This window comes from Leopardus geoffroyi, chromosome D3 (genome assembly GCF_018350155.1).
Source record: "Leopardus geoffroyi isolate Oge1 chromosome D3, O.geoffroyi_Oge1_pat1.0, whole genome shotgun sequence".
In the NCBI taxonomy this organism is placed as follows: domain Eukaryota; kingdom Metazoa; phylum Chordata; class Mammalia; order Carnivora; family Felidae; genus Leopardus; species Leopardus geoffroyi.
Window position 1 is genome coordinate 51,457,596 of NC_059339.1, and position 18,831 is coordinate 51,476,426.

Genomic DNA, 18,831 nt, shown 5'->3' on the forward strand with positions numbered 1-18,831 from the left:
GGCTCCTCCCTAGGAGGCATGGTAATCCTGTGATGGCTGACTTTGGTTCTAGGACTCCACTTGGCCTTGCCAAAGTTTTCTTAGGCTGCAAGGAGAGTAGAACAATTTCACTTTCAATCTTCCCTTCCTCTCCCTTTGACTCAGGATCATACTTGTAACACACTCCTACAGCTCTTTCAGACTTGTCCAGACATGTCCCAATTTCTCATAGATTTTCCCTAAGAACATCTCTTTTTAATTTACTTTTAATTTTTAATTTTAATTTTTTTAGAGACAGAGAGAGAGCAAGCATGAGTGGGGAAGAAGGGCAGAGGGAGAGACAGAGAGAGAGGGAGAGAGAGGAAGAATCTTAAGCAGGCTCCACCCTCAGCATGGAGCCCAATGCAAGGCTGGATTCCACGACCCTGGGATCATGGCCTGAGCTGAAACCAAGGGTTGGACACAACACACTGAGCAACCCAGGTGCCCCTCCCTAAGAAAATCCTTAAAAGTTTAAGATCATTAGGGCATCGCTTCTCAGAGAATCTGGACACAGTGATTCTCTCCTTCATGTCTTAATTTCTTTTCAGACAAAAGCTACCTAATATATAACAACACTGGTTACTCTGTGTCTATTTTGTTTTGTTGGTTCTATTACTGTTATTATTTTAAACAGCACTTTTCAAAATACAAAATTGTCATGTTTAATGTTTATTTTTCTATTGTATTTCCCACCACTGCAATTTCAGCTCTGTAAGACCAGGAATATTTTTATCTCATTCACCAATATATCCTTTTAGTATCTGAGACACATTCAAGCACTCTCAATAAGTATTTGTTAAATTAATTTATTCCTAGCCTGTAACTAATCTCTAACCCAGTCTATAAAATGGACTAAGTGAAAAAAAAAGAAAAGAAAGGAAAAGAAAAGAAAAGAAAAGAAAGGAAAAGAAAAGGAAAGGAAAGGAAAGGAAAGGAAAGGAAAGGAACGGAAAAGAAAAGAAAAGAAAAGAAAAGAAAAGAAAAGGACTAAATGTAATCAAAGATTATGTAGCAGTTGACTAGATCAACAAAATATCCCTATCAATTCTGCCATATTCTCAACTTGCTTTTATCAACACAGTATGGATCTCATGACACTGATCCGTAGAAATGTGTGTGAATGCGTTGGCAGTTTCTAAGCCACCTCTACAAGCTAGTTATGTCTTTGAAACTAAAAGGGAAAATTAAAAATGGGGCTTCTCTCAGCCTTCAATTTTCTAGCCTACCTGGAACATTTCACACTAATTACCACCACCACTTTCTTCTCTAGACAAGTGCCTCTCTTAATCCTCATTGACTTCACACTCTTCACGTATTCAGATTTACAAACCTACTCCATTACTGGCTCTATTTCATCTTCCTAATTGGTGCATGTATCGTAGTAAAACTTAGGTTTAGGTATTACTGATGAGGGATAGAAGTAGAAAATTGTTCACCTTTAACTCAGAAGGCTGACCTACAGCCTACATAGTTTTCGATAAGGATCAAATACCCGCTGGTTGTGACATTCTTAAAGGGTCTCATGATTGCCTGTAAATTTCAGTGATATATAGTATCGAACCGAATGATAAACACCAGAGAAATCTTGGTGAAAATAGTTTTACGAGTAGAAATTCAAAGACATTTAAGACCTAGTACTCCCTGAATGTCCTCTCCTCCTTGAGCACTAAGCATATATAACCACCAGACTCATACAATAAAAAGTGCAGCTCTTTCTGTCCACGGGTCCTGTCTCCGTGCTACCTAAATAAACTTACTAATTGCACCGTAAAATGTGTCAAGAATTCTTTTGAAACAGGTAAACCACATGTTATATTCAGAATGATTATGATGTAAAGTTACCATCTAGCTCTATTGGTACCTATTATTGAAGGTTAGTAAAACCATTGCTTTCTCCACTCTTTTCTCTCCCCCTTTGGCCACCCTCTGGTGCCAATGTGAAAGGACTGACTATATAAAATACCAGAATAGGAAAGAGAAAGATAAATGTGAATTATTTCAATGAAGCATAATGTTTTTAGAAATATAAAGCTGCCCTGCTAATTTAGCAAGCTGTTAAATGTACACAAATAAACATCCTTTATCATTTGATTTAAACTTAACATACTTAAACACCATGCATACTTAACATACTTAAGCATACTTAAACACCAAGTTATTTTGGAATACAAAGGGATTTATCTATGCTAGTGGCCTTTTCTGTTAAAAGCACTCACATAGAACAAATTCTGGTCTATGTAGCTCTGAGAGAAATGCTTTCAAACAGATCGCGATTTGTATACCACCCACAAACAGCACTGAGTATTATTAATAAACACAATTCTGTTTCCTTCTCTTTTTATTAATAAAGCAATGATGATATTCATTGGGGTCAAGATAAATGTACAAAGAATTTATACTAACTTTAGTTTCCATGTATGAGATCATTTAATACTTTTAAATTAATTAATAATTTATTTTCAACATTTTTTCCTTAGATCCTTATTTGAAGAATCCAGAATACTTTGAAATGTAAGTAAAAATGCACCCAGATTCAGAAAGGATGCATTTTTTTCTAACCTGAATTATGTTGAAAGTCTGTTCTCTTTCCAGTAAAAGGCTCAATATCAGAATGTTATATGTGTAATGCCATGCAGATTGACTGTAAAAAAGGAAGTTAATGTGATTTCTTTTGGGGCATTATATATGGGGACATCATTGAGGGGTAATAAAACTTTATTTCCTTGTATTTTTAAAATAGACCAAAGCATATTTTTTATTCATTTAAATGTAATGATATAATCTTGCAAAACGAAAATGTTATAAACACAAACTAGTTCAATTATTTTTATTGATGTCCAGTGCCATAACTTTAAAAATGTTAAACACATAATTTTCACACATATACAGAGTGAAAACAAATAAAAAAAACTTTAACTTATTAATAAGAGAATAGGAAGATGAAATAGCTGATCAAAAAGAGTATAAAAACTCTTTTGATTTAGATATAGATATGGCTAAAGATATAGATATATATGGATCCTGCAATGAAATTGCCCAGTTAAATCTAAAACAGAGTAATGTACTATAGGATAATAAGACATAAACTTTGGGGTTATTTTGTCTAATACTAGTGAAAAAATTCTTTTGGGTCTTTTTAATTTGCATAATGCAACATCTAACTTTATAAAGGCTAAAGGGTAGTAAATTCTATGTAGGTACATTTTTCTAAATGGATAATTCTGATATGGCTTTATTAGGAAATGTTCTAGTATGACATTGTAGGGTTATTTATTTATTTATTGCCTTACTTACAGATTGTATATACTTTTTCTTAAAACTAATTATTATTTAATAAAGATTAATGTATTAATTTGTTAATAAGTAGCTACTTCTATTGATCAGTCTATTAAACACAGATAATAGTTTTACTTTTGGTGGACATAGTTAAACAGATCTAAATCCTAGTATTAACATAACTTTTAACTCAGTATTACAGTGATCATTAATAAAACAAAACTCTTAATCTTAAAGACTTCAAATTCCTCTGCAGAGATTAATTTCTACCTAGGATATATTTTCATGTCCTATGAAACATGGCCTCCATCATTTGAGCCATAAATTTATTAAATCACATTTAGTGAGTGATAATATATAGGCATGTATTAAATATACAGGGTTTTAAATAACACAGACAGGTATTAAAGTGAAATAAGTTTGTTTAATAAATGATCCTATATACCAAATACTTAAAATCTACAAGAAAAATTTTAAGGATATAAATAATCAAAATTAAAAGTAATATATCAGACTGCTGATAAAAATAAAACTAGGATCATGTGTTTAAGGAATAAAATATTTCTTGCTGGGTTGATAGGAAAAGTCCTTAGCAAAAGTTAGGAGATAAACAGAGGCTTGAGAAAATAGTAGGCTATTGATGCTGTAGAAAAGAATAATTTCATTGTGCTTCTGGTTACCAACATTGAATATTGATGGTTTTCAGTTCTGTTATTAGTTAACTAATGTTCAGAGATCAGAAAAGAGCAATAGGGAAAAACAAAATGACAATAAAACATTACATCATTAGTTGACACCAGAATAAATTGAGATAAAATTCAAGAAATTGATGATTCTTTATACTGATGCCCAACTCATATTAAACACTCAAGAATTTAGTTATCACTTGGGAAGAAAACAAAAAGGAGAAGAAAATTCTTTAATTGAATTATTTTTTCCTTAAAAACAACACTAAGAAAAAGGGCTGGGATGAGTAAGTTGACCATTAATTGGCAAAATTCAATTTTAGAACCATTAGTAGAAATGTGGATTTAACAGCTAAGTGAAATTATTAGGAGATAAATATTGAGATATGATTACAGATAGCAAGAAATCAAGTATTTTTACTCTTTTGAGTTTATGTCTGTAAAAGTACCTCTCAATCCCATCCCCAGCCTAAATTTCTTACTGGCTTTAAAGACAGTTCCCTAATTCTGCATTTTTTCCTTTTCTTCCTTCCTTCCTTCCTTCTTTCCTTCTTTCTTTCTTTCTTTCTTTCTTTCTTTCTTTCTTTCTTTCCTTCTTTCTCTTTCTTTCTTTCTTTCTTTCTTTCTTTCTTTCTTTCTTTCTTTCTTTCTTTCTTTTCTTTCTTTCTTTCTTTCTTTCTTTCACACCCACATAAAACTGTGTTAAACTCTTTAATTGAAAAATACAGCAACAAAATGAATAGTGGTATTTTCTTATTCTGCTTTTTTAAAATATTTAGGCTTACCCTCATTCATGAAATGTTCAGTGTGTATTCTCATGTGAGATTCATGGATGTGTAAGGAAACAGGACAGTCTGTTACGAGTATTTTAAGCAACACAGAGTGCAGGCAAATATACTCGTCAAAATAATGAACTGTACAAGCAAATTCACCTAAAAGGTCCAAGGACTTTTTGGGGGAGAAAAGTAATAGGAAGTTCTGAATAAGCTGAGGCAGGTTTTCTCTGCCCTGCTCTCACCACTGTATCCATTGTCCTACATTTCAGCAGAAGTGACAATTTTCTTTCTTTCTTTTTCTTTTCTTTCTTTCTTTTTATTTTATTGCCAAGTTTTATTGGCAAGTTAACTCATGTACAGTGTATACAGTGTTCTCTTGGCTTCAGGAGTAGATTCCATGCTTCATCACTTACATACAACACCCAGTGCTCATCCTAACAAGGGCCCTCCTCAATGCCCATCACTCGTTTTCCCTGCCCCCTGCCCCCCTCCTGTCAACCTCAGTTTGTTCTCTGTATTTAAGAGTGTCTTATAGTTTGCCTCTATCTCTTTTTGTAACTTTTTTTTTCTTTCCCTCTCCCACGGTCTTCTGATAAGTTTCTCAGGATCCACATATGAGTGAAAAAATATGGTATCTGTCTTTCTCTGCCTGGCATTTCACTTAGCATAATACTCTCCAGTTCCATCCACACAGCTACAAATGGCCAGATTTCATTCATTCTCATTGCCAAGTAGTATTCCATGGTGAATATGTATATATAATATATAATATATATATATATATATATATATATATATATATATATATTCTTCTTTATCCATTCATCAGTTGATGGAAATTTGGGCTCTTTCCATAATTTGGCTGATAGCATAATTTCTTGATAGTGTTGCTATGAACATTGGGATACATGTGCCCCTAAAATCAGCACTCCTGTAAGAAGTGATGATTTTCAGGGTGCCTAAGTCAGTTAAGTGTCCAAACTTCAGCTCAGGTCATGATCTTGCATTTTGTGGGTTCAAGCCCTGCATCGGACTTTGTGCTGACAGCTCAGAGCCTGGAGCCAGCTTAAGATCCTGTGTCTCCCTCTCAATCTGCCCCTTCCTGACTCATGCTCTATATCTTTGTCTGCCTCTTAAAAACGAATAAACATTAAATATTTTTAAGAAGTGATAGTTTTCAAAACCTACTACCCTGTGGTTAAAAACTGATACATTTGGAAAAAAATGTTTATGTTTATTTATTTTTGAGAGAGAGACAGAGTGTGCACCAGAGAGGGGCAGAGAGAGGGAGACACAGAATCTGAATGAGGCTCCAGGTTCTGAGCTGTCAGCACAAAGCCCCACAAGGGGCTGGAACTCAGGGACCACAAGATCATGACCTGAGCTGAAGTCAGACGCCTCAACCAACTGAGCCAACCAGGCTCCCCAAAACTGATACATTTGAAATAGAGTCAAATTTAGGTTTTTTTTTTTTTTAAGGTTTATTTATTTTAGAGAGAGAGAGAGAGAGAGGCAGAGACAGAGTGTGAGCCAGGGAGGGGCAGAGAGAGAAAGGGAGATACAGACTCTGAACCAGTCTCCAAGCAGGTTCCAGGCTCTGAGCTGTCAGCACAGAGCCCCATGTGGAGGTCAAATGCACAAACTGAGATCATGACATGAGCCAAAGTCGGACACTCAACAGGCTGAACCACCCAGGTGCCCCATACATTTATTTTATTTTTTATTTTTTATTTACTTATTTCTGAGAGAACCGGAGAGAGGGTATGAGCTGGAGGGAGGGGCAGAGGGAGAGAGAGAGAGAGAGAGAGAGAGAGATTCTTAAGCAAGCCCCATGCTCAACGCGGAGCCCAATCTCATGACTGAGATCATGACCTGAGCCAAAATCAAGAGTTGGACGCTTAACTAAGTCACACAGATGCCCCTATTTTATGTTTTTTTTTTAACGTTTATTTATTTTTGGGACAGAGAGAGACAGAGCATGAACGGGGGAGGGGCAGAGAGAGAGGGAGACACAGAATCGGAAACAGGCTCCAGGCTCTGAGCCATCAGCCCAGAGCCCGACGCGGGGCTCGAACTCACGACCGCGAGATTGTGACCTGAGCTGAAGTCGGACGCTTAACCGACTGAGCCACCCAGGCGCCCCCCTATTTTATGTTTTTAAAGTAAACTTAATGTTAACTTTTTAAGAGCTCTATGCCTTTGAATCCCTTTCTTTCTTTCTCTCTCTCTCTCTCTGCCTCCATCTGTGTCTCTCTTCCTTCCTTCCCTCCTTTCCTTCTTTACCCTACCATCTCTTCCTTCCTTCCACTAAGGATTTCCTTTGAATATTAAAGGTGAAGACCCTTGAATTATATATACCTTAAACCATACACTGAACAAAATGTGTACTGACACTTCTCATTAAAAAGGATGGTTGGAAAAGGAAAAGCAAAGGACCATGAGTAGGAAGCATCTGAGAAACACCTCTTGCTCTAGTCCCGGGTATCAGGAAAAGAAACACCAAGTGGAGTGAACCAGATCTGAGAAAACCTTTGCTTTCTTTTCTTGTTTAAGCCAGGGAAAACAACTATTTTTGTGAAGATAAGCCATTATTAATGACATTGAAGTTTTAAAAAATCAGTAACTCTATAGGAGACATTGTACCAATTCATATCTAAAAAGAGTTATTGAGTTATCCCTCCTTTGAATTTTCTATACACAAAAGTTTCTCACACTGCCTGTAAGGAGCAAAGAAGAAGAAATAGTGGACATATGGGATTGGTGAGGCTTCTAGGTCAAATTAAGAAGTTGGCAGCTATATCTCTTTGAGGATCATGATCCCCAGAACAGAAGGATCAAAGCACCTTCAGCAAGAATGAAATCAAGAAAACGACCAAGGAACAAACAACAAAGGAAAATAATCAGCAAATCTCATTAGTAGCAAATTTGGACATGGGAACAATAACATCTGAGAAGAAACAGAAGTCCTCCTTATATACATGAGGTGTGATAATTTTGAATAGTCAGGGAAGCCAACACTGAGATATACTTAGGAGCACAAATATTTATTGGGGGATAACACTTCGTAAAAGAGAAAGAGATGAAACAAGATTGAGAAGGGGCAGCCTTTAATGGAGATGATTTAACAAACTCTCCATCAATCCAACAGGGATCTTCAGAGCAAATATAGACAATTAGATCAATGTTGGATAGAAATGACTAGATCTTTGGATGGCCACCTAGCTGTTATTGGCTTTTTATTATTGGATATTATATCCCTGGATACCACTGTCTTTCTTACTAGGGTCCACCGTGTAAACAGTGTGACTTTGGCTCAAAATCTGAGCTAAAGATGAGGCTCTTGGCTAACTACCTTCTCTGCAGGTAGGCAGTAAGTCCTTTCCTGAGGAGGGATCTGAGTGTTGCATTTTCATGTCTGTCATAACAACATAGCTTTTTTCAAGACCCTCTGAATTTCATATCTCCCCATCAGTTACTCAAGGGTAAGTCTTATTTAGAGGGAAAAGAATAGTAAGGGTGATGATCTGGAACTCCTTATGCCAAGAAAAACTAAGAAAAAATTGGGATTACTGATTTCACTTGGAATTGTCAAGATTGGTTTTCCTTTTTAATAAAAATGAGATTCAAGACCTAGGTAGTATGTAATTATAAAGAAATAAGCAGTTAATCTTTGTACACCAATTTTTTCCTATTACAGTAATACCCACTCTATGTATTTTTAAGACATATATCCAAGAATATTGTGTCATAGATGTTTTAGTTTTTGATTTCTAGATGGATTTAAGTATAGAACTATTAGATTATTTGCTCCAAAGGTGCATGAGCCAACCACTACATGACTTCAGCATTTCTTTTTCAGAGAATTATAAAGCTATATTCTAGAATAAATTGAAATAAACAGTAATGAATTATTCTTTCAGTGAATCCTACTAAGTGAGCTGAAAAAAAATTAGTGACAACTTCTAAACATGAATAGAATATATCCACTTATAAGTCCCTGATGAAACCAAATAGCCATGCCATGAAAAAATATATAATGCAATTAACACTTTATAGGAAAAAATTTTCAGATAAAAATGCAGGTAAGTCAAACCAGATGAAATAGATTTAATAAAGAAAAACAAAATCAAGTGTAATAGGATTTTCATCATCATTCACTTTCTCAAAGTTTCTCCAGAAACTCCAGATCTAAGAGAGATACAATAGGTAAATACCCCCATATCATAAGTAAGATGTTAGGCTACCTACAGATGTTCTACGAGACTGTCCAAGAAGTTGTATGACATTATTGGAGTCCTACCTCCTGGTTTTAAGGAACAAGGAAGAATCAAGCAAAAAGATTCTTTTGCAAGGATTTGTCAGTACATTGTGTCTGTTCCCCTTATCTCCCTGGAAGAGGCAGGAGGAGACTGTTTCCTCTAACCATAAGCCAGGGATAGATCCTTCAAGGGGGTCAAGTACTCAGAGAGTTTTACTTTGGGGGTCATAAAGATGCCATGAGAGGCTATGGCTAAAATGGACTAAGATGCAAAGGAGAGAATGAGGGGAGGTAATGCATTAGGAAAACATTAGGGACAAAGGTACCTGATTAAAGAGGTGACATCGTCTGGAGCCATCTTGAGAGGGAATATTTCTAAGAGAACCATCTGAGAATTTAAAAAAATGGGAAAAATCACTGATTTCCAAGGAATAGTAGATTCTCAGGGAATAACAGGGCCACCTGGAGAAGACATATTTTGATCCGGGGAATTGTATGTATATGGAAGATACTAACAAGAATATTTACAGGAAAAAAATCAAAGGTCCCTAAGAGAGAGTTAGCTTAATATATTAACACCAGATCATAAACATCACTAGCAAAAAGACTGTTCCATTTTTGTTTTCTTTAATGTTACCTCCCCCATAAGTATGACAGTGAAGAGGTCAGAACAGGAGCTAGGTAATGGGCTAGGAGTTAAGTAAGGGAAATGGAAGAAGTCATTCCCATCCTTCACTGCAGCTTCTAAGACTTGAAGATACCCAACCTGGAGAACGGATCTATCTTTTAGTAAAGTGAAGTTTGGAGTCGTGATGGTTATACTGGACACAAATTTAAGGCAAAAAAATACAAGAGAACATATGTTAAGTGTATAAGAGTTATAGAGAAAGTTATGGATCCTGCTCCAGCTTTGCCAAAGAAAGTTAAACCAGTAGCTCACAAAATACATTAGAGGATCTATGGAAAAAAGATCAATATTGATTTATGGTTTTGACTTATTGAATTCAAATCATGTAATAATCTAGATAAAAAAGTTTATATCAATTAAGAAGCAGAAGCAGTTTAAATAAAATCAGCAAGCATCAATGTTGCAGTAGTTATACTACAGTTGGTTGTGATGAAATTCATACAAATTTCATGGAAACAAGTTTTGCAAAATCTTTTAAGTACTCAATGAAGATAAAAGAGTTTTGTTTGTGGAAACATAACCTGAGGAGCAATCTAATATCTAAATAATTTTTTTAAATATGCACATCTCCAAAGGTAAGGGAAACAAAAGCACAAATGAACTACTGGGACCTCATCAAGATAAAAAGTGAAGGAAACGATCAGCAAAACTAAATATCAACGGACAGAATGGGAGAAGGTATTTGCAAATGACATATTGGATAAAGGGCTAGTATCCAAAATTTATTAAGAATTTACCAAACTCAACACCCGAAAAACAAATAACCCAGTGAAGAAATGGGCAGAAGACATGAATAGACACTTTTCCAAAGAAGACATCAGATGGCTAACAGACACATGAAAAGCATCGCTCATCATCAGGGAAATACAGGGAAATACAAATCAAAACCACACTGAGATATAACCTCACATCTGTCACAGTGGCTAAAATTAACAACTAAGGAAACAACAGATGTTGGTGAGGATGTGGAGAAAGGGGAACCCTCTTGCACTGTTGATGGGAATGCAAACTGGTGCAGCCACTCTGGAAAACAGTGTGGAGATTCCTCAAAAAATTAAAGGTAGAATTACCATACAACCTAGCAACAGCACTACTATGAATTTATCCAAAGGATATAGGAGTGGTAATTCATAGGGGCACATGTACCCCAATGTTTATAGCAGTGTTATCAACAATAGCCAAGTTATGGAAAGAGTCCAAATGTCCATCAATTGATGAATGGATAAAGAAGATGTGGTTATATATATACAATGGAATACTACTTTACCATGAGAAATAATGAAATCTTGCCATTAGCCATAATGTGGATGGAACTGGAGGTTATTATGCTAAGTGAAATAGGTCAGTCAGAGAAAGACAGATATCATATGTTTTCATTCATATGTGGATCTTGACAAACTTAACAGAATACCATAGGGGGAAGGCAAGGGGAAAAATGGTTTCAAACAGAGAGGGAAGTAAACCATAAGAGACTCTTAAATACAGACAACAAACTGACAGTTGACAGGGGTGGGGAAAAACGGGTGATGGGCATTGAGGAGGGCCCTTGTTGGGATGAGCACTGGGTGTTGTATGTAAGTGATGAATCACAGGAATCCACTCTTGAAGCCAAGATTACACTGCATGTTACCTAACTTGACTATATATATATATAGTCAATGACATAATTAATTCATTAAAGGACTGGAAAAAAAGCATAATAGGACATCTTGAGAATTTTCAGGTAGACTACTCAGCAATGAATCATAGAATCTACTCCCAAAGCCAAGAGCACACTGTATATACACTGCATGTTAGCTTACTTGACAATATATTTTAAAAATAAATAAATATAAAAATGTGCCAAATAATGACCATCATGACATCATCATTCTTAAAAAAAAAATGAGCAGCTGGTTTGCAATCTATGTCCCAGCAGATTACTGTCAGGAAATAAAGAAAGCAGGTGATCCAGGTGTGCTCTCTTGGCATTGTTTTAATGCAAAGGAAATCATAAGTTTGTTAAGTAAATTCCAAAATCTCACTGAGATAGAATTGAATGCATGGAAAATGTACAGTGTTCTTTGATAGAAAAAATAATATGCAGATACAAATTTAAATTTTTGTTTTGGACATAGTTCTTCAATATTTTCTTTTTAATTTTTAAATTATATTTTTATCACTGTATTTACTACTTATATAATTTCTTCACTATTGTAACATTCCATTAACTAGTTTCCCCTTTCATTCTTTGCATAGTTTCAGGAATGACGTTTCTAAAATTTAAATATTGTCATATTTATCCCTGTGTAAAACCCTTTAATGACTCTCTGATTTCTCATAGGTAAAAGTTCTGACTCTTGACAAAAGAATTCAGCCTCTCCAGGACCTAATGCTTGACTGCACTTCCCAGCCTATGTGTTGTTCTCATACACCATGCTGCCCAATGCCTATCAACCAAATTCATTCTGCTCTCTGTCTATAATGAATACTCTGTTTTTTGTTTTTTTTTTTGTTTGTTTGTTTGTTTGTTTTACTCCATCATCTGCTCAGACAACCTCTCCAGCTCTTTTAGTAATCAGTTCAAAGGTTATTCCTGGTATGAAACTTTACCAGATTCCCTATTTACTTTTATCTCCTACATAAAATAGAACACTTAATGTCTTTGCCTCCCCTGAACTTAATACATGCTTCTTTCGAAGTACCTATGATGCTTTATTACAACTATGCATTTGCATGCCAGTGTTACTCTATCAGTTTTGCTTTACTGATATTTTCATCCTCAGGCAAATGATTGACACAAATCAGATTTGTGATAATCTTTGAGTAAATGAATTTGTTGTTGAAGTTTCAACTGCATGGCTACATTGATTAGGCAAATACCAAATATATATCTGAAACTCTGTGCTTAGATCATTTGTTGCCATAATGTAATTACATTTCATAATCATTTTTAAAAGTACCATAAATGGAATGCTGTAGTTAATACTATGATATGCTGTACAGATCCCCTCTCAGACTCCAGCTGCTGGCAAAAAGCCTTAGACTGTGAGAGTTCTTTATGAATTGTCACTGCTGAAGATAATCTCACCAACGGTCAAGTGATCTTCCTGGGGCATCCCAGGAAGGTCTAAGTCCTTTGCCATAATTCAGGACAATACTGAGAGGAAAAACATGTTTGAGAGTTCACTTTCAGGTCAGCAGAAACCTTGTATAAGGTAACATTACACCCATTCTCCCTATGACTGATCCTGACTCTTTCCCTTTCTTTACATAGGTGTTCGTCTCAAGAAAATAACTATTATATTTCTCTCATGTTTTTCTCCTTCTCAGAATCTGTTTTCGGAAGATAGATGTGTCACCCTTTGAGCAGCAAAAGTAAGTTATTAGCACAGATATTTCAATTTCTTTTCGCTGTAAATGTTGGAGGACATTACATCTCACTAGTGGCTAATATGCAGACTGTCACTGGTTCTCACACTCATACTTGTAACCATGCATCACACATAATATGAGACATAACCTGAGAAGAGTAAGGGATCCAAATACAGTGGGATTTTATTGAGGTCCTCATTCACTGGTATACCGTTAGCATACTAGGACCTATTTTCCCTTCTATGCTCCCTGTTGGATGAATTTTTAGATTAAATGATACAATTTTAGTTAAACTAACACTTATAAATTGGAAAGATGACTAACAAAGATACTTGCAGAGAAAACGGGTCGACGATACTAATGACACAAGTAAAAGCAAATAACAGTGAAGTCACAGAGATGTCGTGTCTCTCAAGTCTTGCAAAAGTTTTTATTTATTATTATTTTTTTTGCCACTAACCTGGTTAAAACAAGGTATAGTCTAAATAAATGTGTTGAGAATTTAGGCAACTAAATAATACACTACTAAATAATTAATAGGTCAAAGAGAACACCCTACTACCAGAAATCCTTAAGTCCTTATTCCTATAGTAGAAAGCCATACTGAGAAGGTGGCAAATTAACAGATTCACTCGACGTAGACACAAAAAGACCTTTCTCATGTGACTTGCTATTTTTAATTGCTACTATATTATGCCAACCTTAACAAAGTTTAAGTTCCACCTTTAACTTTCACTCAAGAGTCTGAAGAGTTTACAGGCGATTATTAGCAGGTTGCCTCAGAACCTCCACCAAGATTCCATTCTCATAACTTCTCCCATTAATTTTTGTGAAGTTGTAATTAATACTCCCTTAAGCACGATTTTCATATTGCTAAGGACACTGAAGTGAATGTGCATATTACCTAACATAAAACCTAAAATTCCCAAACCATACCACAAAGCTTCTCTGCTTCAACCACTTCCTATACAAGGTAAACAAACATATTTCTGTCAACTAAGCTAACCATTTGCCCTCTGCTTTACCCCAAGTTACCATCCTATCCAATGTTTTCTTGTTGTTTTCACCATATCAATGTATTTATTTTTATGTTATATTCACTCTTCCCTATGCCTTTATACAAATGTAGAGTCATTGTATCTTTTCTTTCAAATAAAAATGTAAATACAGAACAACGGCTCAAAGTATTGAAAATACAAGGCCTTAAATTATTTTTTATGATAAAATGTGGCCTATTTTGACCATCATTCTGAAAGTGACAAATTCCTAAAGCTATAACTTCTAGTGGGAAAAAATAAATGCAGCATATTCAGCTACAAGTTTAGAAAGAAACTTTATCACCATTTATTAGGCTAATATTTTTTCAAAAGTACATAGTCACTTGGAAGAGTGATGTTGAGGAATACTATACTTAATGCAATGTGCTATTTGAAGACATTATTTCACCCAATCAATAGTCATTGATATTAATTTCATTTTGATCTGAAAATTAAATATAATTTACATGTATATTTAAAAAATATTTTGCATTAGAACAAAAAATGTCCTAAATATATTACAAAGCAAAGTAATCAGAAAGCTCATCTTAATAAAAACAAGAAATAAAAGTGTACATCTTTAGATTTTCTCATTTGTTAAAAAGTTAACTTTGATATAAATGTGTATGCTTTTTTTCTGTTTTGAATATTCACTTTAAAAATAAGGGCTGTATTCTACTTGTTTATGAAAGACATTATGTTTTAATGTAACAAAATATAAGCTAAAATGTGTCTGAAAAAAAGGTCTCTGAATATAGAAATTGAACATTGGATGGAGGCCTTCTAAGTCATAGTGTACCTATATTGCCTTTAAGGCAGCATAAAGAAAGTGCATTTTGATATATATCTTTAATATTCTTTTTATTGAAGTGAGAGACAGTATAAGAAAGTAACTTCTAGTTTCTTGGAACAATGTATTCCCAGATTATTCTATGTGTAGACATCCTTGTTACTTTTAACATTCCCTTTACACCAATAACCCTTTACTTAGAACCATAAAACAAATATTCAAAATCATAGAGGAGAGAAAATGCACACGTTGCCATGTTTTAATTAAATATTTATTTCATTTTCACAAGTTAATATTTTTTAGAATTAGTGTAGTTACAGTGTATTTCTGAAAATAGAAGTTATACGATTTAATAATTATGTAGAAATAGATCTGAAATAAATCTTTATATATAAACTTTTTGTAGACTCTAACTCTAAAGTTCTCTTTTGCCCAGGAAAAGAGCAGGACACAGGATGAAAAGCAAGAGATGGCTAATGTCTGCAAAGTACAAGAGCCCCGAATAACCATCCTTGCCGGTATTTATTAAGATCAGAAGGCTTACAAATGTGACAGGCGTGCACAAAGAGACAGAGAAACTGTAAACATTAACTCATGGGCATAAGGGAAAAGGGGGTTTTGAAGATATACAGTGTTTGGGGTTTGGGCCAATATAAAACAAAATACTGGCGCCTGGCAGATGGGCAGGTGGTTTTTAATGGCAGACAGGAGGCGTCGTGTCTGTTTATTTTAGCTAGTCTAGGGGATAAGACAGATAGAACAAATAACCTCAGGGTTAACAAGGCACCTTTTCTTTTGTTAATCAGCTCCACTCTGGGCAGCATCACCCCCAGAGCAGCGGTCTATAGCTGTATTTATCTGTTTCCCTAACTTGGTCCTTTCCTCCTTAAATTCAGCTTTCTGTTATAGTACTAAATTGGGGGGGTGCTTCTGCCCTGAACGCCTAATCTTGCTTACTTCATGTACCTTTGTATTGGGTGCCTTTGCACCCTTCTCTATTCTGAGGCCCTTTGCCCCTCCATCTCTAATCTGGGGGCTCTGCACCCCCTCTCTATGCTGGGTTCCTTTGAACCACCTCTCTATTCTGGGGTGCCTTTGCACCCCCCTATTCTGGGGTCCTAATCTTGTTTACCCAAACTCGGATGTGAGCATCCTATGGCTTTGTGCTTCTTTATGCCTTGTTAATCCATTGGTATAAGCCCAGGGAATTCCTAAGCTTATTCCCCACATAAACTATCATAAAATCTACATAAAATTATACTAACTTAGGTAGAGTATATCAACTTTTAACATATTATGATAATTTATAGCATTTTATTAGGTGAACATTGTCAAACTGAACTTAAGTTAAAAGTCTCTCCTAGGACATGTAACTAGCCATTATGTATGTCATTAGCCAATATTTCTTCTAAAGTTTCATCCGTATCATTTGCACTCTGATTATTTCATTTTCTTTTTATCCATTTCCTAAATTTGTCTCATTTTAAGAGTTTATCTCTTTGAGCACATACTTAAATATATGTCTTAATCATATTTTATACATAATAAAATCTATTTTTAATGTTAGCAAATATAAACTGCAGCATTGACACATAACTTATAAAATGTGATCATTTTTATTAAGACCACCAAAGATTTCTATTTTAATGTGTGTTTATAGATTTGTAACAATATGAGTATCATTACCATCTTATTCCAAATGTTTTCAAAATCATTTAGTGATATTCTTTCCAGATGGTCTTATAGAGAGCTGTTAGAGCAGTGTTTTGTCTTAATGTTAAAATTCTTATATAATAATAAGTTGATTACATTGTTTAAGTGGTTTTGATATGGTCAGAGGAAGACTTCTACATAATCACTTAGTAAGTTTAAAAAGAGAGAGAGAATAATCCATGGCAAAAATCATATAATGTTAATTTCAATATCTCATTCAAACAGGTTTTAGGTTCTCTTCTGGTGCCTATGTTAGAGATTTGTAAATAACTCATCATAACGTAGTTAGAGGCAGAAAACCTGAATAAATTGGATATAAGCATTTCAACAATTAACCCTATCTTCATCTTCTTAAAACAATTACAGCATTAAATATAAGAAAATAATATGCTTTTCCTTCTCAATGCCAAATTCATCAGACAGACATGTCTTCAGTTGCTTCTGTCTCTATATAATTAAGAATTTATGATTCAAATATATGTTTGAAGGCTTATGGCTATCTATATACATATAAACACATACACACTATAAGCTAGTGATTAGATAGATAGATAGATAGATAGATAGATATCAATGGCTATATTCTGACACTCAGAATCAAAAAAGTCTAATATCTACAGTTGATTTACATATTACCATAAGTAAAGTCAGAAATATGAATCTTTAATCAAAGTATATACACGATATATGCTAAAACCCACTGAAAATGACTTGATTTTTCATTAGTCAAGATAATCACAGATCAACTGTCATACACAAAGCCAGATGGTAATATATTTGTTTAAACATTTACGTAACATAATTGCTTTCAAATACTTGGTAGTAGTTTAACTGAACCAGTTAATTTTGGGGAAAAAAATTCTTCTCTATTGCATCCATGTGAAAACATTTATTTTAATAGTCTGCCTGTATTTTTCCAGTGTGTCCAGGGAATCAATTTTCCAAAAGAGCAAGGTTATTCCTTTGTTTTGTTTGTTTGTTTGTTTGTTTGTTTGTTTGTTTTAATGTAATCTGAGACTAAAAACATTTCTCTATGACTCTTCCATTAAACCAACCTGTTAGTCATATGCCCTTTCTTTGTATGTATACACAGATTGACAATTCTCTATACAAATCCATTCTCTTATTTCCTTTCCTTTTGTTATCTTTAATTGTGGTATTTGATTTTTCTTGTAAAGATAACTGTCCTAATTCCAATAAGCATCTTTCTGCAGGCTTACCAGTGTTCACATTTGTCTCCAGATTATTAACTCAGAAAATCATTTGGACAAATTTAGACCTCTAGAGATTAGTTCAGGTCATCTTCTGCATTAGTTTTCTTAAGCAACTTGTCCACTGCGAGTTATTTCTGAGACAGAGATTTGGCTATGGCTTTACTATCATGTCTCTCTCTCTCTCTCTCTCTCTCTCTCTCTCTCTATCTATCTATCTATATCTATATTTGACTATACTCCGAAGGACCTCAATGATATTCTTCCCTTAGAATAAATTTTAGAGAAAATGCAATGTACTTCAGAACACTGTCAAGTCTTTAAAATGGAATGTTTCCATTTAAAGTTAAAATTTGCTAAACACTGAATGTGATTCATTAAAATGATATAATGTTAACTTTGTTCATTTTGATGGGAATGTGGAAAATATTGCCCTATGCCAGTGCAGGTTTAAAATCTAAATTCATGCATACACTTCACATAGTTTCCTTTGCATTCTTACTATACCACCAGCATCACAGAAAGACAATAAAAACACAGTAAGTGTTTGAACTATTATCAGAAGGAGATAGGGACACTGTCCACAAAGGTACTATTCTGAGAATGAAGACAACCTAGCTCTAATTCTGACTGTACCAGTGATTAGCTCTGGGTCTTTAGATAACTCAGTAAGCAGAGGATCCTGAAGAAAAATGATCTTGAAAGCTGTCCTAAGTACATCATTCAATATTTCTGAGTTTTAGAACACATGAATTTGCAAAAGGAGAAGGCCCAACAGTAAAGTAACTAGGTAGATATGTAATATAAATATTTCAATCATATTCTAGTTTAGACTTCTAGTATCAGCCACTTCAAGTTCCACCAAAGGTAAAGTATCTATTCTATATGTTTCCAAAAATACTACAATGTCAAAAACCTAAGTATATTTCTTTCTCTTAATTTTAGATTATGTCTTCTTAGCATATTCAAGCAAAAATAAAAGTATTGCAGAACTTCTAAAATATTTATTTTATTAAACACA

General features: G+C 34.5%; 1 long non-coding RNA gene across 2 annotated transcripts in view; it reads left to right on the forward strand.

The window, feature by feature from the left end:
* Positions 1-18,831, forward strand: part of LOC123587523 — a 108,857-nt gene that overhangs the window by 59,599 nt on the left and 30,427 nt on the right. For both annotated transcript variants that reach the window (XR_006707346.1, XR_006707345.1), the window contains exon 2: positions 2,499-2,532. This is a non-coding gene — a long non-coding RNA (uncharacterized LOC123587523). The remainder of the gene's footprint in view (positions 1-2,498; positions 2,533-18,831) is intronic.